Here is a 24627-nt window from a genome sequence, read left to right as displayed (position 1 = left end):
AATGTGTTAGTCTCTAAAATATTTAGACTTTCTTTAAGTCCCCCCACCCAGTTTTTTCTACTTTTTTCCCCTAAAACTATTTATCAAATCTGACACAAATTCACAAATTTCAGAGTCCCAGAAAATGCATTTTTGATGAAAAAAATCTGGTGAAAAAATGTCATCAAGTTCTACATTTGATCTCCCACTCTGGAAGACAGACCAAAGTCAGAGACAAACTTTGCCCACCACCAGGCTGGGTCTCAACTCTTGCTCGCATAGGTAGCGACACTGTGTGTGCTCCGGGGCTGGAGCACCCATGGGAAAAAACACGCCATGGATCAGCTCCTTCCCCCTGCCCCCCAGCCCTCCCGCCTGCCAGTGGGCCCCACTGATCAGCTTCTACCCCTCCCTCCCACCCACTGGGATCAGCTGTTCAGCAGCATTCAGGAGGCACTGGGGGAGGAGGAGGAAGAGTGGGGACAGGAAGAGGCAGGGAATGGGCAGGGGTAGGGGGTTGGGGGAAGGGGTGGAGTGGGGAGGGGGTTGAGCACCTCCTGGGAAAGTCAGCGCCTCTGCTTGCTTGGCTCCCCACAAGTTCTCAAGGTGCCCCTGCACTGAAGGAAGATGAGACAACCATGGATTGCTTTGCACACAGTGCTTCCCTTACTAAGTGCAACTTGGATGTCTTTCTTTTTAGCAAATACCATTCTGTTCCTGTTCAAAGCTGTGCTACTCAAGCTAAACAAAGGTACAAAGGTCTGGCTTGGGCTGCCAAAAGAGGACTTTCACAGAGGATAACATACAGACAGCAATTAAACATCACTGCGGGTTCAGCACCTAGCAAGATTACAGCACGGAAAGTGACGGAATGTGTTGCTTTGTAGCCTTTGCTTTCCCTACTCCGTGTTAGTCAGCATAGTCTAGTTGAACTATAACTAGGGCAGATCACTCATTCCTAAATATACACAAACCTTCAGTAAAGAAAGAGACCACTGCTCTGGAAACCTGACAACATTTTCACGATAGAAACATTAGCCTGTGGAAGCTTTTTAGCTTCATGGTTTGGGGTATTACGAGAAGAGCTGCCAAAGGAGATAAAACACTATTTCAGCAGTAAGCTATTTTAGTTGTAGGCATCTGTTTGGCCTAAAATCTGCTGTGAAATATGATTCCATGGCAAGAAGTTGTCTGTAATAGATTGTCTGGCTGGAATAACATGGCAGCCTTATGGAGAACATTTGATTCTCTTTCATTAAAGAGGATTCAGAAAGGACAATAGAAAAACCATTATACAAGGAAATCAGCCATGAAAAAGAATGTATATTAGCTTTTGAAAATACCATCTGGAAGATAAAGAAAAAAATTTCAACCTAGAACTTGTAAGAATGAAATTAACAATAAAAGATTACACTAGAACGGTTTTTAATGAGCTCTTTACATAGTGTAAAAATCTTGCCTGCATGTTAAACAAACATGGGCCCCAATTCTGCAGATAGATTAATTCAGGCAGACTCCTGCATCCACACAGATCCCTGTCACTTTAATGGGGATGAGGCGGCAGACTTCTCTTTGCAGAATCAGGGACATGGTTTTCTCTAGCTTTTCAACACCATGGGCCAGATACTGATCTCAGTTACAACAGTGTAAATGTTGTGTCACTTCAGTGCAACTGAGGTCCACTTACACATGTAAGCAACTTTATGCAGGCAAATAGTCTCACTGAATATAATGAGACTACTCATGAGGGTAGAGTTACCGCTGTGCATAAGTATTTGCAGGATTAGAATCTGGCTCCCAGAGTGTCCAGCAATTAACCCCATCAATATATCATCCTCCATCTCATGGACCAGCTTTTACACAATGCATCTTAGTACACAAAGATCATCTCAATTCTGAGAGAGGATGCAAAGCGAATCTAAGTTGTTGGTCTGATTCTGGTTGCCTACATACAAAGCAATTCAAAGCTGTGGGGGAGAAAATATTCTCTATCCTCTTTAAAGGAGACTCTGAAATGCTACATAAAATAAAAGTTATCCAGCTGTCACAGGCTTCTTTAAAAATATTTTAATAAAAAATGTTCTTCAGCTATGCAGCAGCTGTAAACCTTTTAAACATTAAAAACAATTCTATTCATAAAGCGTTCATTATTTCCCTCTCCAACCCAAAGGCAAGATTTCATTGATGCTGGCCAATTCTTATTTTATCAGCTGGTTCATATTCAAGCAGGAGGCACAGACAGACAAGATCAGTGTTCTTAGTGTAATGGCAGCAATGCCATTTCAGTCTATCGCTCAGCCTGTTTATGCAACAAAAATAATTACTCTACAATCCTGCCAGTGGTTTGGCAGATATAGTGTTGGTTTTATGGTAATGTGCAGCATGAAAGGCTGAACGGGAGGAAGTTTAATGCAGAACTGAGATAGACCAGCATTAGAACATTAAGGTGGAAGTGATTTTCCTCATATTTGAGTTATTATATTTTATATAGGGATAAGGCAATCTACTGTGTGCACTGAACTAGAGACACACGAAGCTGAACAAGAAAGACCTTCACACAGCCATAAGTACTCTGAGAAACAAGCAGGATTCCTGCCCTCCAACCCTTTGTTACCTCACAATGCAAATAGATTAAGGCAAAAAAACGTCTACCTACATGCACATGCCCACTAGTGATAGCTGGGTTCCTAGGCCATAAGAGAATACAAATAATAAAATAATAATAAATAGATCGGGCAGACATCTTAGTTTAGAGAGGTGACAATAAATAATAGGTGATCTATGAGAGAGAGGCATATACTACTATAAAATATTAAGTGATATAGAAACTGTCAGTGAGGTGCTCCCATTTACTTTCTCTCCTAGAGCAAGGGTCCACCTGATGACATTAGACAATACTTCTAAAACAAATACAAAATACTTTAAAACAAAGCATAACTTAACTAGAGTGATTCATTACAACACATTATAGAATCATAGGACTGTAAGGGACCTTGAGAGGTCATCTAGTCCAGTTCCCTGCACTCATGGCAGGAATAAGTATTATCTAGACCATCCCTGACAGGTGTTTGTCTAACCTGTTCTTAAAAATCCCCAATGATGGAGATTCCACAGCCTCCCTAGGCAATTTATTCCAGGGCTTAACCACCCTGACAGTTAAGAAGTTTTTCTTAATGTCCAACCTAAACCGTCCTTGCTGCAATTTAAGCCCATTGCTTCTTGTCCGATCCTCAGAGGTTAAGAAGAACAATTCTTCTCCCTCCTCCTTGTAACAACCTTTTATGTACTTGGAAACTGTTACGTCCCCGCTCAGTCTTCTCTTTTCCAGACTAAAGATATCTATGAGGGAAAATTGGGTCATGTTTTCTAGACCTTTAATCATTTTTGTTGCTCTTCTCTGGACTTTCGCTAATTTGTCCACATCTTTCCTGAAACGTGGCGCTCAGAACTGGACACAATACTCCAGTTGAGGCCTAATCAGTGGAAAAGAGCTAAGTGAGATTTTAAGAAGGAGTTATTTAGGTGAAGAACAATATAATTTGCAGATACAGTAGCTAAAAGAAACATTTATAAGGGATATCAATCCATGTTCTTTAGAACACAAGCTGACACTAACTGCGTAGGGCTGGGAAGGAACTTAGGCCATTCATTTGTTATTATACAGCAAGTATGGGCTTTTAAGACTGCCTCTGAAAAAAATCCAGCCCTGGCCACTGTTGGAGGCAGACTACCTAACTAGATTGGCCATTGGTTTGATCTTGTATGGCAATTCCTATGCTCCTCATTCTCATTTTTCCTTGGATGAGATATTAAGAAGGTCCTTTTTCCCCCCCCATTTTGTAGCCATACACAATTGGCCATGTACGCTCTTCCTGAAGGGTATATTAGAGAGCAACTATCTGAACAGAGCCAGAGAGTAATTTTAGCAGTGCAATTGCCACAGAAGAAAATCATCCCTTTCTTCTACTCTTTGGAGTGGGGGGGGGAGATGATTACAAGGAGACTGAGGTAGGAAGCAAGAGTTCATTTAAAGCCAGAAGGCAGATGCATCAGTTAGTCAGTAGCCCCAGGATTTTTAAGAGCTGGTCAGCAAGGCAGCAAGCAATTAAGTTTCATTTGTCCAGGCCAATATTTTGCAGTGCTGAGCTGCCAGACAAATAAGATTTTGCCTCAGTTGGCAAGAAAATGTATTCTTGCCCACATAACGAAGTGCTCACCTAATTGAAAGGACACAACAGGTGGGTAGCCAGTTTACCAGCAGCCAGCTGTCATTAGTGCTTTATTTTGAAGCTAGCTACATATCACCCCTCAAACCACCAATAGATAGGAAAAATCTGCCCAGGAAAAGAGAAATACCAATTGCGTAAGAAGGCATGAATTAGGCCACTATAAAGAGAACAGTGTAACTTCCCTGAACACTGCAGAAAAGGAAAACAGGCAGCAAGGAAAACTAGCTTCCTTTGCAGTTTTTAATCATATTGAAGATGGATTTACAGTTGGAGATTTGTTCTAGTCTGGAACAAAAATTTCTACAGTAATACTTAATGTGAGCTACTAGTTTGTTTTCAGTGACAAAAAGGTGGATTTTTTACAGTGAGATAATTAATAGGTGATAGTTACTCCCGTAAAATCTTAAATGGAGACAAGGAACCCATAGTTTTTACCACGAGGTAACTAAGTGGGCTCAGCAGCACTAATCCTCCTGCCAGTGGTTGGCTTTTCTTAGTTAATCTCATGGTAAAACTACAGTGCCTTGTCTCCACTACATTTTTAGAGTGGGATAGCTAACGTGCATTAGTTATCTCCCACAGTTAAAAAAACCCTACCTTTAATCCGTGAAGACAAAAGGTACGTCTACACTACAGCCACAGCTACGCCACTGTAGCACCATGGCATAGATGTTCCCTACATCCATGGAAGGATTTTTTCAGTTGATGTAGTTAACCCACCTCTCCGAGAAGTCAATGGAAAACTCCTTCATCAACCTAGCCACATCTCCACCAGGGGTTAGGTCAACCTAACTACAGTGCTCAGGGCACAGAACTTTTCACAGGCTTGAATGATGCAGCTAGGTCAACCTCAGTTTTAGGTGTAAAGCGTGCCAAAGCCTTAGGGTGAGATGGGGTGGGAAAGACAGGTCTAAGGAACTGAGAAACCAGATAAACAACATAGGTCCACATCAAAAGATGAATCTGCCATTTGTTCATTATGTACATGATACTGTCTGAAATAGAAAAAATGTCAAGATCAAAGCAAAATGTGACCTGAAGGGAAAACGATGCTTGCTCTGTACATGATTAATTATAAATCCTCCTGAAGTCTGGTGATGTGACCCATGTGCTGACCCAAGTGATTAAATCAAGTTTTTCCTGACTAGAAGGGAAACTGAGAATAAAACTTACTGTTTCAACCACAAAAATATGTTGCTACATCAAAGGGAGAGCTGGATTAAAACCTTGAGCTTCTACCTTCAACTAGGATGAAATTCACCCGAGTGCAAAGGTTTTCTCCACTAGTAAGACACCACTCAAGCCTAATCTTAAGGACATGTGTGGGGCTGATGGTGTAGCATAGGCCTGCAAAAGTAGGATGAATTTCAACCTCAGAGTGAGACATCAAGGAGTGACAAAAGGAGGTTGTATTTTTCACTCCTTTCTCACCCAGCTTGAATGAAGAGACACCTTCCTGAGAGAAGGAGCGTGCTGATGACAGGGTGTACTTGACAAACTTTATCATTCAGATTTTGGTTTCTCAGCTATCTAACAATAGTCATTCAAACACATACAAGTATGCAATCAAACCCGTTTGTTTTCACCAGTTTTCAGGTGTATGGTATAGAATATACACAATGAGAAAAAGCAGGGCACACAACTGACTGAGCAGTCACAAGACAAATCAGCGCATTTTCTTCTCAGAAGTCAATACCTAGGCCCATAGCAACATTAACAAATCAGAGTGAATGTGCAACGAACTTCAGCTGAGTGCAAGACCCTCACTGTTCGGGGAGATTTTGGCAAACCAATAAAGTGCCTAAGCCACTATTGTGTGTTGCTAACAGTAGTCAAGTTAGCAGGCCATACTGAACCATTCTTGCTTACTGCTAAAAGTAGCTAAGTCAGCAGGTCATAAATTGGTCCTGCAGCAGCCTCAGTGTAACCAGACAGGAGGGGAGGGGGTTTCGGGTGCCACAGACAGGGCAGCTTGACCCCGTGCCCTTCCTGCTAAGAGTGTTAAAATTGCTGATGCATATATTTAAAAAAAATCCAAGAAGTCTGTTTATATGTGCCCCCAGGAATGTTTGTCAGAGCCCAAAGGCATGGGCACTTTAACCAGAGATTTTTTTTTATTTATTTGTTTTTTTTAATTGGCAATCATAACGTGTCTAACCTTTTAACCCTGCTTGCTTAGCAAGTTTTCTTTAAGGGATATGTCATTGTATTACTAATGTATAAATAAGGGGGGAAAGTTTGAGGTAATTGGACTTCTCAGGAGGGGCTCTTCAGGGACGCTCCCCTCTGACGCATCTTCGGGTCCCCACCGGCAGACGGAAGCCTGGCCAGCTGAAGCCTGTCACGGTGCCCCTCGAAAGCCACGCTCAGCTTTGGTAATTATTGAGGGTTGGGGGTGTTTCACTAACCTATCATACCTATCTCATAGAACTGGAAGGGACCTGTTGCAAACGTGTGTAAGTGCTTGAGACTAAGTACAGTTTAGCTTTAAGTGAAAGCACTCGTGTTGTCCTGTTTGTGCCAGCCATCTATCAGTCGGATGGCCAAGTCTCCCTTGATTTATTTTCTGATACCACCTCGTGCAGAGTGAAAGTTACCGAGAGCTTTGGGTTAAAGGAACCCCAGGTAACATCACCCTTCCAGCTCTGCACAGCATTCATTGTCCCAACATGCACTGCTGTTCACTTCCTCATGCCTGATGCTCTATTTAGTCATAAATTCCACGTTTGTATCTGTCACTCACTCTCAAGTGAATTCATCACTCTCCTCACGTGAGCCTTCTCCAAGGCCCCCCATATTTGGGGCATGTTCCCTATTCCAGGAACCAGGTGACCACTCTTCTCTCTTTCTCCAGCTACCACCAAGCCCCCCCACCTCCATTACCACTGTTATCCTCAATCCACCTCTATGTCGGGGAATATACCTAATTTAAAACAATCAAATACTGTAAATTGGCTAAATAGTCTAACCAATAAACAGGAGGACTTCCCACCCTATACATACTCCTCCATCACCTACCACCGAGTAACCTCGACTGTTACTAAAATGCCAGGTTGAACAGCTGCATCTTGCATCATGTACTAAAGGTCATCTAAGTCCAGCTGTGGTGAATCATCAGAGGGAATGAATTCCAAAGCCTAAGGTTTTCTTCTGAGGATGACATGAGAATACCCCCAGGAACTCATCTCTGGGGACAGTCTGCACCAGCTTTCCAGTGGGCTACAACTAGGGTGACCAGACAGCAAGTGAGAAAAATCGGGACAGGGGTGCGGGGTTGTAGCAGGGCGGACTCACCCCTGCGGCGCCTCCTGCTGGTTGTCTCCAGGAATTAGCTCATTTCAGCATTGGAGCACCCCCTGCAGGCCAGTGGTCCACCTGTTCTCCGGCCCCCGTGTCCCTCCCAGACCCCGGTGCCCTTTTATCTGGGGTGCTGCCCCCTGGCAGTACACCCCTCAGTACTAGGGTCTCCCCTCCCCAGGGAATCCCCACCCACTATCCCTACCTCGCCTCAGAATAAGGCCACTGCTAGTCACCAACTAGCCCCCGCTCTCTGGGGCAGACTGCAGTATAGGCCAGTCATCACAGGCAAGATTGGGTTTGGAGCTGCTGCCTTGGCCTACCCCTGGGCTGCCCTCTGCAACCACCAGTACCCCTTGGCCTTCTGCTAGGTCGCAACCTGGGGCTTTCCAGGCTGGAGCTCCTCAGCCTTTCCCCAGCCCTGCTCCACCCAGGTACTCTGTCTTAGCTCCCTACAGCCAGGCCCTTCTCTCTCTGAGTGCAGAGAGAAACTGTTAAGCTCCTGGCTCCCAGCCTTTTTATACGGGCCAGCTGAGGCCTGATTGGGGCATGGCCCAGCTGCAGTTGCTTCCCCAATCAGCCTTGTAGCTTTTCCTTTGCCCCAATCCTGCTCCCTGGCTGTTTTAAGCCCTTCAGGGCAGGAGCGGGGTAACCACACTGCTACAGGGGTAATAGGAGCCTATATAAGAAAAAGACCCCAAAATCGGTACTGTCCCTATAACATCGGGACATCTGGTCACCCTAGCTACAACTGATGCAGTCACACAGCCTGACTCTCCATTGCCCTGCACCTTGTGTAGTCTGCACAGCAAGTGTCTACAAAATGCTACCACTCCAGTATAGTAGCATTTTACATTCACTTTGCACCAGTGTAAGTGACCATACAGAGTGCAGGGCAGTTGAGAGTCAGGCTCACAGTCTGTCTCTCTCTGGTTTTTTCCACATGGAGGGCTCCAATACAGTAAAAAGAAATCACTTTCTGACATCATCAACATACGCTTCTTTACTCATAGACCAATCAATGCAGAGTACTGTCCTTTAGATTAATTTCCGCCTGATCTAGAGAGACTTACAACTTTTACAGCATTTAATACCATGCTAATAACCAATTAAACTTAAACGTAGTTATGACTTGGCTGTGCCGTTCAGCTGTAAATTCCAAAAGGCATCTCCTGCCAAGGTTGGCCGTGCTATATGTTGGGGTAGAGTAGTTAAAAAGAGATTTTTTTCCTGTGATCAAAATTTTCCATGAAAAATTTTGACTCGTGGAAAGAAAAAAAAAGAAAAATGAAAAAATTGGACGAGACAAAAGACTTTTTTTTTTTTTTTTGGTTTTTCATTAACTAAAAGTCTTTCCTTTTCCAAAGAAAACTTAATTTTCCATGGAAAGCAGACACTTTTCATGAAAATTTTTGTTTAATCTAAAACCCAGTTTTCTGTTGAAAACCTATTTGATGGAATTTTCAACCAGCCCTAATACTGGGGAATTGGCATAACAATGTTTTGCTCCCTTCTTTCTCCCCCACTACAAAAAAAAATGACTCCTGCTCACTAAAAATCACACCACCCTGCACAGTGGCAGGCCAGTGAATTTCAGCAAGCCAGCAAGATGATTCCTAAGGCACCCCAACATTAAACTGACTATGAAAAACAGGGGGTGAGGGATCTTCGTATTATGCCCAGGTGTCTGCTGCTGATGTGGAGCCCAGCTGCTAGTCCTGGACACCATGCATAGTCACCAATATTTAGAAAACTTTGACAAGACGTGCCCAAATAAACTGGGATCTGGGGTAGGGTGACCAGCCAGCAAGTGTGAAAAATCGGGATGGAGGTGAGGGGGTAATAGGAACCTATATAAGAAAAATACCCAAAAATCGGGACTATCCCTATAAAATCGGGACATCTGGTCACCCTAATCTGGGGAACCACCAGAAAACTGTAGGTGCATGCTGCTGAATGTTAAAACTCCTATTCAATAGTAGAATTTATAAGTATTAAGCAAGTCTCACAAGCCTTGTTGTGAGGTCAGTATTATTTCCACATTGGATAGATATGGAGCCTGAGATTCAGAGGTTAAAGAGCTTGACTAAAGCCACAAAGAGTCAGTGTCAGAGGTAGGATCAGAACAAGTCCCATGAGCTCACTCTCGTATTTAGCCCACCAGACGAGGCTGCCACGGGGATGAAGGAATGCCTGTGCACACTTTGTGCAGTACACCTCTACCCCGATATAAGACGAATTCGGATATAATGCGGTAAAGCAGTGTTCGGGGGGGGGGTGGGCGGGGCTGCGCACTCCGGCGGATCAAAGCAAGTTCGATATAACGTGGTAAGATTTTTTGGCTCCCAAAGACAGTATTATATCAAAGTAGAGGTGTATTTGGTGGTAATTTATAGTTGGAGCAGGGCAAAGTTAGAGAAAAGACACCAGCTGGACAGAGACAGAAACAGAGAAAGGAGGGAAAAGTAAACATGGCTGAGCAAAAGTAAACATCAGTGAGAAAGCTTTACATTGTAATGACTCCAAAACAAAGCACTTCACTGCCCCAAACCTGTGTTCATGGCTATGAATTTCACTGCACAGAAAGAATCAAAGCTGTGGCTCCCTGAGCAAATGAAGGATGTGAAGTCCCCTTGTGTTATTGTACATGTGATGTTATGTTTCACACAGTTTCCACACATCTTGCCTTAAACATGTAATCTGGCTGAGTTACGATTGCTACAAATTGTCCTCCATCACTTTGCATTTGTGTCATTCCCCCTCCCCACCAATGTTCTCAGTCAAACCAGAAAATGAAGCTATCAGGTCAAACCATCAGTGAATGTTCATACTTTAAAAAGCTATACGGAGGCAAATGCCTCAATAGTGAAATCAATAGAGTAACACCAGGGATACAATGTGGCCTGTTTTGTGCATTTAGGTCTTTATATTTCAATCCATGTTCTCCTGAAACATTTGCCCTATAAAGTTAAGGCACTGAAAGTGGCTCAGCACTGCAGGGACATAGTTGACTTAAGTCAGGAGAAGAAGGCTCCCCTCTCTGTGTGTCTGTCCTCCTTTTCTTCCTTTCTCCTCACCCAAAGTCCCTCCAGGTCTGTGCTCTGGATTTCTTTCCTGCATTAGCTCCTGGTCCTCATCGTGCCTTCGGAGTGTTTGATCTCTTAACCTTAACATGGTATTTAATTTCCATGGTGAAATTTAAGGAGAGCAGCAGGGGCTCTGGAGGTATTCAGCTTATGCAGGTACACAGCATACAGACCCAGCAAGCAGAGGGTCATGGAAATTTCAAGGTGTCTGGGAAACCTCTTCAATAGGACAGGATGCATTTCAGTGAAATATGAATAAACATTTTAGAACAGGGAAAGAGAGGCAGGTCCCTGGTGTTTTCCCAAAACAGTCAGAGGAGACAATCCAGGAGATGAGGGAGGTTATGGAGCGGAAGCAGAAACTGATGGTCTGCAGAGTAGCAGGAGAGTGAACTCTAGCAGTGGGAGGCTGGCAGTGCAGGTGGCAGAAAAAAAAAATCTTTCAGTTCTTGCAGCCCTACGTGCAATACAACTCTGTGGAAAGATAAGGTGAAACGTGAGATAGGTGTCAAACCCTGAAGGTCACCCCATCCTCAAACAACAACCTGTTTAAATTAGGAGCAAGTTCAAAACTACTCGTTTATTTTTTTTTAAAAATCACTCCTTGGATTTGGTTAATCCTACCTCTACTTCCCACCTCCTGATGTCAAAATAGGCCCAGCCCCATCCCTCTACACAATTCTGTCTGATGTCAGAACCTTCTCTTCTGCATCGTCTGTGATCTTGCATCTCTCCGCATCATTGCCACTCCATCCCCTTTCACATCTCAGCTGAAAATGTACCTTTTCTCCTTCACCCACACTTCCTCATTTTCATCTCTTCTGCTAGAAGCTGTATTATTATTATTGAGGTACAGTTTGTATGAAGCTGCACACAAATAAATTTACACAAGTTAAGAAGGACGGTACTGTACATCTGGGGTCAGGCTTGAGCTATGAGAGGTCACAAGTATCAGTTACAAGGTTCACAGGATACATACATAGTACATAACCAGCATAGACCCAGATTGGGGTGCAGGAGTTTTTAAAGCGTCATAAGTGATCTCGTGTATGCCACCCATAGAATGTATTTAGAGTCCAAGTCAGTGTTGGTGTAGCGAATAGGTACATGGGTGGGGTGCATCCCTTGGTTTGTCAGGGGAGGAAGTGAGTTATTTCCCTGAGCGGCGGCCTCGTTTACTCATCTTAGTACTCGTCTTAGTCCCATGATGTGTTCTCTGTAGATGTCTCTGGACCACCTAATGGTGTCAGACACCATGAGCGGTCTCATGAGCCAGGCATAGCCCTGACCAACTCCGCACACTCTCAGCACTGGCTTGTTGTGGGAGTCCCATGTGCCCAAGGCTCCCACGACCAGGGCGTGGATCTGGACTCATTGCCCTGGGCTCTTAGGGTGTCGGCCTGCGGGGTGTATTTCAAAACCTTCCAAGCTTGGGCCTCGTGGAAGTCCGGGGACCTGTTTTCAAACGGCACCATGATGTCCACCATGAGAATCTTCTTTTCCTCGTCGGTCACGACAATGTCGGGTAGCAGTTGGCTGTCTGTTCCAGGGATTGCGGAGTCAACGGTGATCTTCCCCAGGGACGGTGGGATGGCTTTCACCAGCCGGTTCTGGATGGTGTTGTCCTGGTGCCGCCAGGCTTACAACCACACAGGACATGGGACAGGGTCCTGTTGGGATAGCCACACTTCCTGCAGCGCTTGTCCCAGTTTCCATGGCAGACAGCTCTGTTGAGGGGAATGCAGTTGAGCCGGGCCCGGTGGATGAACCGCCAGTCGGTGAACCCGGTGAAGCTGTCCCTTCCTCCCCGGGCTGGTGTCCCACTTGCTGGTAACCTCGAACACCTTGCCCTGGTCCAGTTTCCACTTGAGGTTCTCAGCGTAGTGGCAGCGGATGGCATCTTTCAGGGTCCTTTCCAGCATAGCTCTGGCAGTCGGGGTGATGATGGTGTGGTCCAGGGTCTTTACGCATGGCACCAGTACTCCCAGTTCCCGGTGCGCCTCGCACCACTTCCAGCGGCAGCCGATCCTCTTTCCTAGACATCTCAAGGCATTGCAGGCATGGGACCAGAGAGAGGACAGGTCTCCCCCCTCTCTCCTGAATTCAGCTTCCAGGGACCCACCTAGATAAGTGGCGACGTCCTGCTCAGAGGGGACCCTGGCGATGGAGTTTTCTGACCATGTCCCATATGCATAATCCGCGATGCTCTTCACTGTCAAGTCTGGGCATGTCAGGAGGCAGAAGGCATGGATGATCACCGCCATGTCGCACAGGTCACCCATCCAAGGCACACTGGTGCCACCCTGCTTGTGAGAAATATAGAGGATATCGGTGCTGGCCCTCTGGGGAAGGTAGAGTCATTTCCTCACCAGCTGCCTGGTGGTGCTGTCAGCCTTGTTCAAGGGAATCTTGGCCACGGCCGATCCCCTGAAGATGAAGGAAATGCAGGAGATCAGGAAGGTATTGAGGGCGTTGATCTTTTGCCAGGGGGTAAGCAGAGAGGGGTCGATTTGGGCTGCGTCCCATAGGATCACCATGATGGTGTCTTCAGGGGTCTGTCGGACGCAGACTCCTGTGGGTGTGCCCAGGTGCTGGTATACCTCTCCCTCCTCAAAGGAGGCTATGAGCTCACCCTGAATCAGGAATCGGGATGCCCGGACCAGAGCACTGGTGCCACCATCGACGTGGAGGGAGGCGCAATTTTGGGGGTTGAAGTGGAGGCCATCCACTCGGTGGCTTGGCTGGTGACATAGCTCAGAAAGTCTTCAGCGGATGTTCTGTCAGCGACCAGGACCAAATCGTCAGCGTAGACCAGGATGTTGATTCTCTTGCCGTGCAAGTCGAAGCCGGCCAGGCCGCTGGAGATGGCCCGGATGGAGTGGTTTCATGGCCAGGTTAAAGACGATGGGGCTGAGGGGGCAGCCCTGTTTCACGCCACACCAGATGGGGATGGCGTCCGTCTCTCCGTCTGTGGTGCGGATGGTGGTGGTGCAGTCCTTGTAGAGGTCCCAGAGATTCTGGAGGAAGGGTGGCAAAGGTGTGATGGTGGGGTATGGACCCAAAGGCATTGGCCTGGTCAAGCCATACTACAGCGCACTGCCTCCTGGACCTCCTGGCCATCTGGATGGCTGTCTGGAGAAGGAAGTTGTGCTTGTAACATCCCTCGCAGGACATGAAGCCCTTCTGTGCTGAGCTGATGGCGCCCCCACACACTAACCAGTCTGTGATCCTTGCTGCGAGGCAGCTGGCATACATCTTACCCTTGTCCAAAAAAAGGGGTTGGGCTCATGCAATATGTTAAATCGATACATGTGTTCTCAGTTATGCAAATAATACTGCAACTAGACAGTAGTGTAATCTAGTCCCATTTCAACTCCTGACAATGCCAGTGTTAGAAGCAGATGCACCTATTTGGAACAGGATGACACTAGCTATTCAATTCCACTGAAAGAGCAAGTTAATACAAACGGGTAAGTTCAGTAGGGAAATTGACCAATCATTTCTAATTAACAGTTATTAGTTCTGCTTAAAGAAGTCCCCCCACCCCAACTTAATATCCAGGACCTCAATAGTATCACTAAAGTGCACCCCTTGTTGTCTGTCCCAAATGCCAACCCACAGTTTATGGCTTGGTTCTTTCTCTCCTTGGTTACTGCAACCTCCTCCCTGACCTCATCAGCTCCCACTGCTTTCTTCCTTTCCCCTAACTCTACTCAAATGTGAAATATGCCTTAACCACAGCTCAAACATCTCTTTCTCATACACATACCTCTCTGTATCCTTAAATCCCATCAGTCTCTCTCTAACTTTCCACAAAACATTCAAGCTCCTTGCTCTTGCCTTCAAAACTGTGCACAGCTCTGCATCTCCATCCTTGTTTCCATATACTCACAGTTCTCAGGCTCTGAGCTCTGTCAAGTTCCCTTTTCCCTGAGATTCTTTGTCACCTATCCCACCTGCCTCTTCACTTTTATTCATGCTGCTGGCTACATTTGCAGCTTCCATCTGTCTTTGTACCAAATTTCCTCCCTCTCCTCCAAATTGGTCCTTAAAACCACTTCTTGTTTCACCCTCCATCACTGATTTCATATCTCTTTCCATACTTGTGTCCCATTCTTCGGACTATATGTATCGCACCTAGTCAATTTAGACAAAGATCATTAGGGCGCAGGCCTGTCTAAGCTCTCTCTCTCTCTGGGTTTGGTTTTAATGGGGGGGAGGGGGGAGTTGTATAATTTATTTTGAAAGATGATTTTATGCTTACAAAATATTTCACCATAATTTGACATAAAAAACAACTTGTTTAAAATGACTAATACCAGACGGGGCCAAGCACAGTATCACCAAATACAGTGGCCATGCACAGGGTAATGTGGAAGGTTTATGATAATATAGTCAAGCAAGATGGATCATAACACTGACAGAGGTATCCCATATCCAGGTACTTTTGGAAGGTGCTTGTCACACCTTTGGCAATATATACAAGACACATTCAGGAACAGAATTACAGATGGGATGGTGCATTTCCAAAATTGTCTGCTTGTATATCTGTGCAATGAACTACGTCCATAATTAGCTTCACTCTGAACAATGCATCAGGATCAAGATTTTTCAAAAATGAGCCCAACTTTAGGCTTCTGTCCATTCCTCCAGTTGGCTGTTCAACATCTTGACAGATGCAAGGAGACATGACAAAGTCAGTCCATCAGCGGTGCTTAGCAATGTATGGGAACAGAGCCCGATGTGCGAGTAGCAAGCTTTCCCACAGTGGCCACAGGTCCACTCACCAGATGGAGGTTGAAGAACACGCTGCTTCCTGGCTCACCTGTGGGCCTCAGCTTGGGCTCTCTGATGTCTCTTCACAGTGACTGCACTGGTCTTAACCCAGCTTCTCCAAATTGAGCGACCGTGGGCAGGATTTTCCCAGTTGTCAGTGGGAATGATTAATTTCTTGAGACTTTGCTTGACCTTTTCGCTGTATTGGAGCTTTGGCCTTCCTCTGCGTCATGGGCAGTTCTTGAGTTTATTAGATATACAATAGATGGCAAATTCTGCTCTCCGTTGTACTGGTTTAAGTCTGGAGTAACTCCATTGATTTCAGTGGAATTACTCCAGGCTTACATGTATTTTAGAGCAGAGTTTAGCTCAATGTTTTTTTTTTTTTTTAATCTACATTTTCTGGTGGAGCACTGTATGTATCATTCCAATGTTTAAATAAAACTGTCAAAACACATTTTTCCACATTTCCAAATATAGCACAGCACAGCAGTGTGCTTTGCCTTAAGGTTAGGTCAGTGTTTCCATTATTAAAAAACAGTTTTTAAGGGGGGTAGATTAGAACCTTGGCTAAAAAAAATTGTCTCAGATCTGAAATTTGACATAAGAAGCAATGTACTTTTAACTAAATTTGAAAATACATTAGCTAGATAGATAGCTATAGAGAGAGAGAGCGCTCAATTGTAAAATTACAGGAGTGCAGTGAAAAGTTGTTATTTTCACATGTGGCTTTAGTTATCAAATGGAAATTTTGCAGGCTGCTAGGCCACAACATGAAGAAGACATGAGGCCCCATAAGGTCTAAGAGCAACTACAGCAAAATTCAGACTTTTTAAAAAGAGATACTGGAAAGATCAGCCACCCCAAAGTTTGACCAACATTTTCTCTATATTCCTGCTTGTGAATTCCATGCAATTCTTCAAGTATTAAATACATTCCAGCACCCCATGCACAAAGGCTAAGGCCTTGGCTACACTTGCAAGTTAGAGCACATTATATCAGCTCCGGGTGCCCTAACTCCTGAGATGTCCACACTGGCAAGGCACTTAAAGCACCTGGACTCCGAGGCTGGAGTGCCCCTGGTAATCCACCTCCGCAAGAAGCGTAGAGCTTGCTGCACCCTGGCTGAAACTCCGGGGTGTCAGTGTGGACAATGTGTTGCATTACTGTGCTATGATTGGCCTCTGGAAACGTCCCATAATCCCTTGAAGTCAAGTGGCCACTCTAGTCATTGTTTTGAACTCAGCTGCAGGCATGTGGATATCCCCTTTCAAAGCTCCGTTTCTGACAGCCCGCATGCTTATCTGCTCCGGGAAACAAAGCAAACCATTACTGTGGAATGCTCCTGCTGCAGAGGCAGGCGTTTGTGCATGTGCGTGCGTGCGCGTGCGAGAGAGAGAGAGAGGGAGGCAGGGGCTGGGGGCTGATGTCAGGGTTTCCCCCTTCCCCCTTCCGCTGTCTGATCTTACAAGACAGCATGCTGACACACTCTCTGCCCCCAAAACGCACGGCCTCTTCCCCCACATACACACAACACACTCCCTGTCACACTCCATTCCCCGCACACACATTTGAAAAGCACACTGCAGCCACTTGCTGCACGCTGCAGCCACTTGCACATGGGGATAGCTACCACAATGCACTGCTCTCTGTGGCGTTGCAAGAGCTGCTGCTAATGTGGCCATGCCACTGCACTTGCAGCTGACAGTGTGAACACATGGCAGTGCTTTCCCTGCTGCTGTCTCCGAGGGCTGGTTTAACTCCTGGTGCTCTACACATCTGCAAGTGTAGCCAAAGCCTAAGTTCACAACCTTCATATGAGGAATTATGCTGGGGCTGAGGGTGTAGAGGCATGGCAAGAGGCAGATTTACCAACCCTATACTGCTGCTAGCCCTGCCGTTAGGGTGGTAAAGAGACCATGAACCATGCACACACCCCACATGAAATCCCTCTACACACTCTCTCCAGGACTACCAATTGCCCATGCAGCAGACCAGCAGTGGGTCTGCTATACTGGGCTGTGTGCAGCCCCTGTAGTCATCCTGTCCATGTTAGAAATCGAACTAATGCTTCAATGCACTACTCTATATCGAGAAAAGAAAAACCAGTGCCATCAGGCACTTGGGCATTGAGATGATGAGAACCATCAGTCTGGTTTAGTGCTTACTGAAGTCAATGGAAAGGCTCCCATTGACTTCAATAGACACTCGACCAGCCCCATACAAGCACCAAGTTATAGATAGGACAGACTGTCACTCATAGGCAGTTCTACAACAATGGTTTAATCAGGCCATATGTGTAAAAAGGCAACGTGATACATTTCAGATTCAAAAGAGCAATGAAAATAAAAAAACATTGAATTATTATTTTTAAGAACTCCCAACATACCAGGTAAGTGTCTTATTAATTTCACATAGCTTGACAGAGCTGGCTTCCCTACCTGAAACTCCCCTCTTTCTAAATACAACACACACACCAGCCTGTAGAAACATTTCAAAATCAGCAGCTACAGAACAAACAACCCTTAAAAATCTCTGCAATGCACAAGAGTTCACGTTATCTATTGATAACTGTTTGCTTTTGAGAAAACACTCAGTATCTCAGAGGTAGTTCATGTGCCATGCAATAGAGCTCAGGTTTTTATTAACTGGACAGTAAGTAGTTATGGAAGGCCTAGTTAACTACTTAGTGTAGTTTAAAGATCCCTGGCATATCTAACAGGTCTCTTCTCCTCCACCAATCAAATCTACTATTTTCCTTTGGGAACACCTTCACGCTTAGAAAAACTATTATTCAGCCATATCGAGGCCAAAATGGAGATAGTCTTTCTGAGGTGTGCAAAACCCGGAAAACCACACATAGCAGCTGTTGTAGGAGCAGCAGTGATCTGTATGATCTGTATAACCCGTATGCTCAAAAGGTCTATTACACTCTCCCCCTGCCCCCCTTGTCTCCTCTCCCTCTTTGAATACCTGTGAAGTGGCTTTCCCCCACCCCTCCCTCCTGGAATGCTTGTGGGATGAATGGGCAGCTTAAACAGCTGGAAGATCAGAAGAGCTCCTAGATAGACAAGATGTCTGGGACTCTAATTAGGCAGCGATCACACACCCAATGCATGGACACTGGCTGAGGTGGAGTGTGACCAACCAGACACAGCCAAGTCATCTCTAGTCGCAGGCCATGAGGAGCAGGTCCTTAAAAGGGGAAGGGGCCATGTGCTCAACAGTGCATTCACAAGCTTGTACCTCCCGTCAATATCAATATAATAAACGTGCTGCTTTCTGCCAAACTCTGGTGGGTCATTAATCCTCCCTAAGCTTACTAGCCGACCCAATTTCGGGTAACAGCAGCGGCATAGAAAAGTGACCTGTTCAGGATACAAGACGTCTCACTGAGAAAGAGGAGCCTCCTCACTTCCCAGGCACTACAGACATGTCTCTTGTCAAAAAAACTTCATAGTGATTTGTCTGAAGAAAAGCCCAATACTTAATCCCAGCCAAAGCAATTGAGAAAGGGCCATGTGTGAGGGAAATTTCTAAAAAGAGTGCTGTGCATAACAGACTGTTTATTATCTAGTCTAAAATCCTCTTCCTGTTGTGACTTTTTTTTTTATTTTAATATACCAAAATTAGTACATATTGAATGGGATGTTGCTGGTTAGTCACTCTTTTGATAGCCAAATAAAAACAGTGTAGTAACCAATAATTATTAATAAATTGTTTCTATGGTGTCATAGGTGTCTTGATGCGTACAAGCAAGTTACTGTAAATGTGATCAATGGGAATGCCAAAATTATTATTTGAACAGTCCCTATGAAGTGGCTATCAGCTATCCATGGGGGTGTGGATGATGGCCTGGCCAAGATTTCCTATGCGGTGGTGAGGGGGAATTACATATTTCTGTATTATATACTACACACACACACACACAAATCCACAGTATCAAACAATATGGCTGAATATTTCAGTCACACTAAGTTGTAACATTGTATTCTAGTGTCACTCAAAGCACTTCACAACACTCCAGGTGGCTACAGATGTGATTCAAATTAATGCATGCCTTGATGTAACAGAATGGATTTCAGCCCCTACATACAGCAGTGTAAGCCTAATGCAGCATTTTCCACAATACTTTACTTGAGAGCAAAATCTAACCCACGATTTCTGATTTCAGAAATCACTATGGGGCCAATTATCTCGCCCCAGAGTGGATATAGGAGGGTGGTGGGAAGGGACTCTGCAAAAGAGGCTGCTTCTCATGCTTCCCCCACAGCCACATGAATGCCAGTAAAATGGCCAGCTATAGGTATAAAGTACAGGCCCTGATCCTTGCTAACACACCATGGCTGCTAGTTACTTGAAAAAAGCTATGGCTACACTACAGAGACTATACCATAGCTATGCAAATATAGTCCCCTAGTGCAGACTCAGCCTACAGACAGGAATGTTTCTATCAGGATAGGATCACACCCACCCCACCCCCTCTGAACGGTGCTAGCTAAGTCGACAGAAGTCCCCTTCCATCAACATAGCTGCTGCTACACTGGGGGTTTTGTCAGCTTAGCTATGCTGGTTGTGATGTGGTTTTTTCATATCCCTGACCAATGTAGTTATGCTGACCTAACTTTTCTGTATAGACCAAGCCAAATAATGGGGTAGGGGTGGTTCCTGATCCACCCCTCTGCCTTAGGGGTGGTTTACATTTAAGTTTTACTGGTGTAACTATTTTGAGGATGTGATTTTTAACCAAATAATTCTACCTGTGGAAGTTCTATATGGAAGCATTAATACCACTAAAAAAAGTATCTTATACCAATATAGTTAGCCCAGGTTTACACTACAAGCTTTTGCCGACATAGCTATGTTCGTCAGTGGTGTGATGAGGTGCAGTTTGTGACTGACACAGCTGTGTTGGCAGAAGCCCCTAGCATAGATGAAGTTATTCTGGCAAAACAGCTTTTGCTAGTATAGCTAGCTTATTTTGCACAGAGGTTGGAGGTGAATGGCACTGGAAGAAGCCTTATTGGCAAAAGCACATCCCGACTAGGGCTGCTTTGGTGATGTAGTTCACTGGCATAGCTATAGCAGCAAAGCCTTCCAAGTGTACACTGGAACTTATGAGAAGAGCTAAACCGGTGTAAAGCACCTATATACTGATATAAGTGCATCTATATTAGGGGAGTTGTGCCACTTTTAACATAAAAGCAGTAAAACTTTCTAGTGCAGGCAAGGCCAGAGATGGCCTAACATGGGAGGTGGCACCTGCACACACATTTTCTTTCCTGTTATAAGTGTTTGCACAAAAGAGCATTTTTAGCACATTAATAGGTAGTTGTTAGCAAGCCAGCACAAATACCTGTGAAGTAATTAGGCACCTCCCTGAATTCCTTTCATAGCCACTGCACCATCGTAGTCTAACATACAGAGTAAAAGTAAAAAGAAACTTCAAATGCAACAGGCATGGGAAAAAATGTAAAACATTTCATGGGAGCTGATGAAGCAGGACGAGAACATTTTTATCAAAGCCTGCAAATGAGATGTGTGTACGGGATATGCTGCATGCCAGTCACTTTCTGAGTACTGATTCTGAACTCTCGGAATGCACCCTGACTCTCACATTTTGCACAACTTATTAATGCCAGGCTGAAGAAGAACTATTGACGTTCCAGAATAGGATCTGCAGCCAAAGCTCCACTAAACTCGCTGAGCCTGCACGCTACCTTGAGTTCAGAGGAGAACATTCATGTAATTAAAAGAAAATTAGAGCAACAAGAATTGATTAAACAATTAAGTCTTCAGTTTTGCCCTGGAGAATTCAAAAGGGACTGCTACCACCTGTCACTAATGTGAGGGTATGTCTATTTGAAGGATTATCACCTAGGAGCGATAATGGGAAAAGACCAGAGGCACACGATCTCCCTTGCACCTTCATGGTTTATGAAAAAACAGGCCGTCAACTATAAGAGCACAATTTAGAGTGACTAAAGTCAAATCAATGTAAGCAAGGGCCTGATCTTCCAAGGTGCCACTTGCCCTCAACTATTAGAAGTGTGTTTGGATAAAGGAGAGGAGCAGCTTAAAGATGAGGGCTGAGGAGAGAGATCTGGAGAAGTCACTTGTCACAGAGAAGCAGAAGGTGTATGGCCACATACAGCTGGAAAGCAGGGCAAAAATCAGGTAAAAATCAAAGGATTACAGCATGGCCTCTTTGGAAAGCAGCTCCAGGAGCCCACTAAGGTATCATGCTGGGATTTAGGGGCTGGCATCTCATCTGAATGACAGCCCTTCCAAGAGGACAGCATTCTACTACTGGTGCACTGCCATTTTAATGTTCAGTCTGAACCCAAGTCTTGCTGTGAGACTTGGCATCACAATGTCTACCTCTAAGGCAAGAGTGCTGCCAGGTGACTCATGCCTCAATGGATTAGCCTTTGGCATAAGCACTTACTATTCAGCATGTAGGGCTGCACACGGCCATTCAATACAATTACATGACTTCATTCTAGCTCGATAAGTCAGTAAGTTTGAGATAAGCATACACTTGCCTTAAATATCTGGCATTTAAGCAAACAAACCCTGGTGATTTGTTTATTACTTGAAAAAAAACTAACTGCATTTTTAATTAGGGCTCGACAAATGTTCCCACAGATTTCTGCCCCGTAGCAAAATATTTAACCAAGGGAAAAATATTTAAAATATCTTTGAGTAAAATCATAATTAGAGACTTTAAAATTCTCAAGATACTTCCTTAAATAAAACAAACAAGTAGGTAGTAGCACTCTAAAAAACAAACCTACCCCCAAAAATTCCCAATCCCCCAAATTATGTACTGTGGGCCAAGGTCAGCCTTCAGTTACACCCTCAAAAATCACTGGGTTGCAAGAGTTGTAACTGAGGACAGAATCTGGCCTAGTCTTAAAATCACACATAGCTGTAACTTCTGGGGTTTTATAGGCTTATTATTTTATGTTTTTCCATTGGCTAAAGTGCAAGGATCATTACTATTATTAATTATCTGTTTTACTGTAGTGCCTAGGAGCATTAGTCCTGGATCAGGACCACATTGTGCTAGCTGCTGTACAAATACTGAATAAAAAGAGGGTCGCTGCCCCAAAACGGTTTATAATCTAAGTATGAAACAAGAGACAACAGATAGACATTGGCAGACTGATGGGGAGAAGGGAGGGGGTAGAAGGAAACAATGAGACAGCACTGGTCTGCATGATAGGCAGTGGTCTTAGCCCAATAGCCTTCAAGTTCATAAGGGAAGTAACCTCTCTGACCATGAATAGTTTTCCCCTTACATTTAGGGTACACCTACACATAAACAGTGCCAAAACGAGTGTGCAGAGTACATATACTATACATACCCCTAGCATGGGTACAGGAGCACCGCCAGCTTTTCCACCGCCCTAGACAGCGGAAGGTCCCGCCCCGAAATGCCGTGCCCCCACAGAGGCGGTGGAAGGTCTCGCCACTGAAATATCCCCACAGTCGCCGCCCCCCAAATCACAGCGCCCTAGGCAACCGCCTAGGTCGCCTAATGGGTTGCGCCGGCCCTGTGTGGGTATAAAGAGCAGGGTAGACCCTATGGTGAGGAAAACCTCCAGCAGGTTCCTTGTGTCAGGGAAAGACTTCGGGAGCTGGGAGCTGCCAGAGCCTTTCCACGCCTCAGTGAAAGACTCCAGCAATGGGGAAAGGCAGCTCCCCACTGCCGAGCCTTTCCCTGCTGCCTCCCCCCTGCCAGAGCCTTTCATTGATACATGTTGCTACACACTGCAGTGTAGATGTAGCCTGCTGCTTTTCACTGTGGCATGTAGCTACACGGACCCTATGTGCCACCACAAGAGGTGTGCAATGTAGATGTAACCTTAGCAACAATTGCATATTTGGGAGCTCAGTGAATAGGGTGACTTTTTGCTGAAAAGCTGTTGTATCTGTTTGCACTAGATGTCTGAGTGCCCCATGGAACAGACTAAGCCAAAGATAGAAGCATCATGCATGCAATATGCATCCCTAATGATGATCCTTGCACTGCACCTTGAATAGCTGATCTATTAATGCACTGCATTAGCATGCATGATTCTCTCACCTTTGCCAATACATCACCACTTTTAGACAACTCATTATACATCTGATTGGATCCATAATATTCATTATACACATTTATTCTGATCACCTGTCTGCATAGGAACAGAATTAAAAAATACCTCTCAGAGATGGAAAATCTTTGAGAGATGCACCTCATTTAATCATCGTTACGTGAAAGGACATCGTACTCCCGACTCTTCCATTGACCCACTACATGAGGCTGGGCCAGTCACTTCTCCTCTTTGTACAGTATTTCTGTTTTCTGTCCCATCAAGTCTGTCTTGTCTACTAAGATTGTAAGCTATTTTGGGGTGTAAGAACTGTCTCTCACTGTGGGTGAAATACTGGGCCCATTAGAGACAATGGACATTTTATGGTCCCTGTCTCGGATAGGGAACTATACAAATAATAGTTTGAATTAAAGATAGCAAAAGAAAATGGTCCTCTCCCATTATGGGCCATGAGACAGGGACAAGCATAACCGTCCATAAGTTATTTTCAAAGTTCATTTGCTTTCTTCCTCCCCCTCTGGTTCTGCACCCACACACACTGCCCAAGTATCGTGTATTACTTAGTCAGATGCTCTCTCATTGTTTTGTATAAAATAAACCATCCTCTCTCTGTTTAAACAAGGCAATGTGTGTGCCACAAACTCCCACTGAGAGAAAGCTGAAGATGACAGAACATGGAGACAAGGACTCAGCCCAGAGGCATGTATAATCTACACAAACAAATGAGATGACAGTTTAGACAGTCACATTTCAGAAGGGCTCAGCCCCTGCCACTCAAGCCAGATTTTCAAGAGCTCAGCAGGCCGAGTGCTAATTCTTTTGAAAATATAGCCATAAAAGTATCACACTGGGAGCTGAGCACTTCTGAAAGTCTTGCCGTTATTTAGGTGCTTAAATGGGAGCTGAGCTCTTTTAAAAACCTGGCCCCAGATTGCAGTGTTGAGTGTTTTTGAACATTTTGTCCATTAAACTGTGGGTTACTAGAGCTGCAGCACTTCATTGCTGGCACCTCAGAACTGGGATGTGCACATTCCCACAGTGCATTTGGAAGAGGGGTTTGGAGATGGTGGGTGACTAGTGCTGCAGACTAATGAACTGAGCATCAGTCTTAGCTTTTCCTACCCCAGCTTCTGAAGGTTTCAGTTGGTCATATGTTTA

The 24627-nt window shown here is 44.9% G+C and overlaps 1 protein-coding gene across 1 annotated transcript in view; it reads right to left on the bottom strand.

Moving 5' to 3' along the window:
* The window catches only part of LOC135984249 (uncharacterized), a 210953-nt gene that overhangs the window by 19572 nt on the left and 166754 nt on the right, over positions 1-24627 (bottom strand). Inside the window, exon 1 of the transcript XR_010602172.1 lies at positions 7503-21057. The gene's annotated coding sequence lies outside the window, so the exon portion shown is untranslated. Of the gene's footprint in view, positions 1-7502 lie in introns of the transcript that reaches the window.

This window comes from Chrysemys picta, chromosome 6 (genome assembly GCF_011386835.1).
Source record: "Chrysemys picta bellii isolate R12L10 chromosome 6, ASM1138683v2, whole genome shotgun sequence".
Lineage (NCBI taxonomy): Eukaryota > Metazoa > Chordata > Testudines > Emydidae > Chrysemys > Chrysemys picta.
Note: the sequence above shows the minus strand (reverse complement) of the source record. Positions and strands in the feature narration are given on the sequence as shown.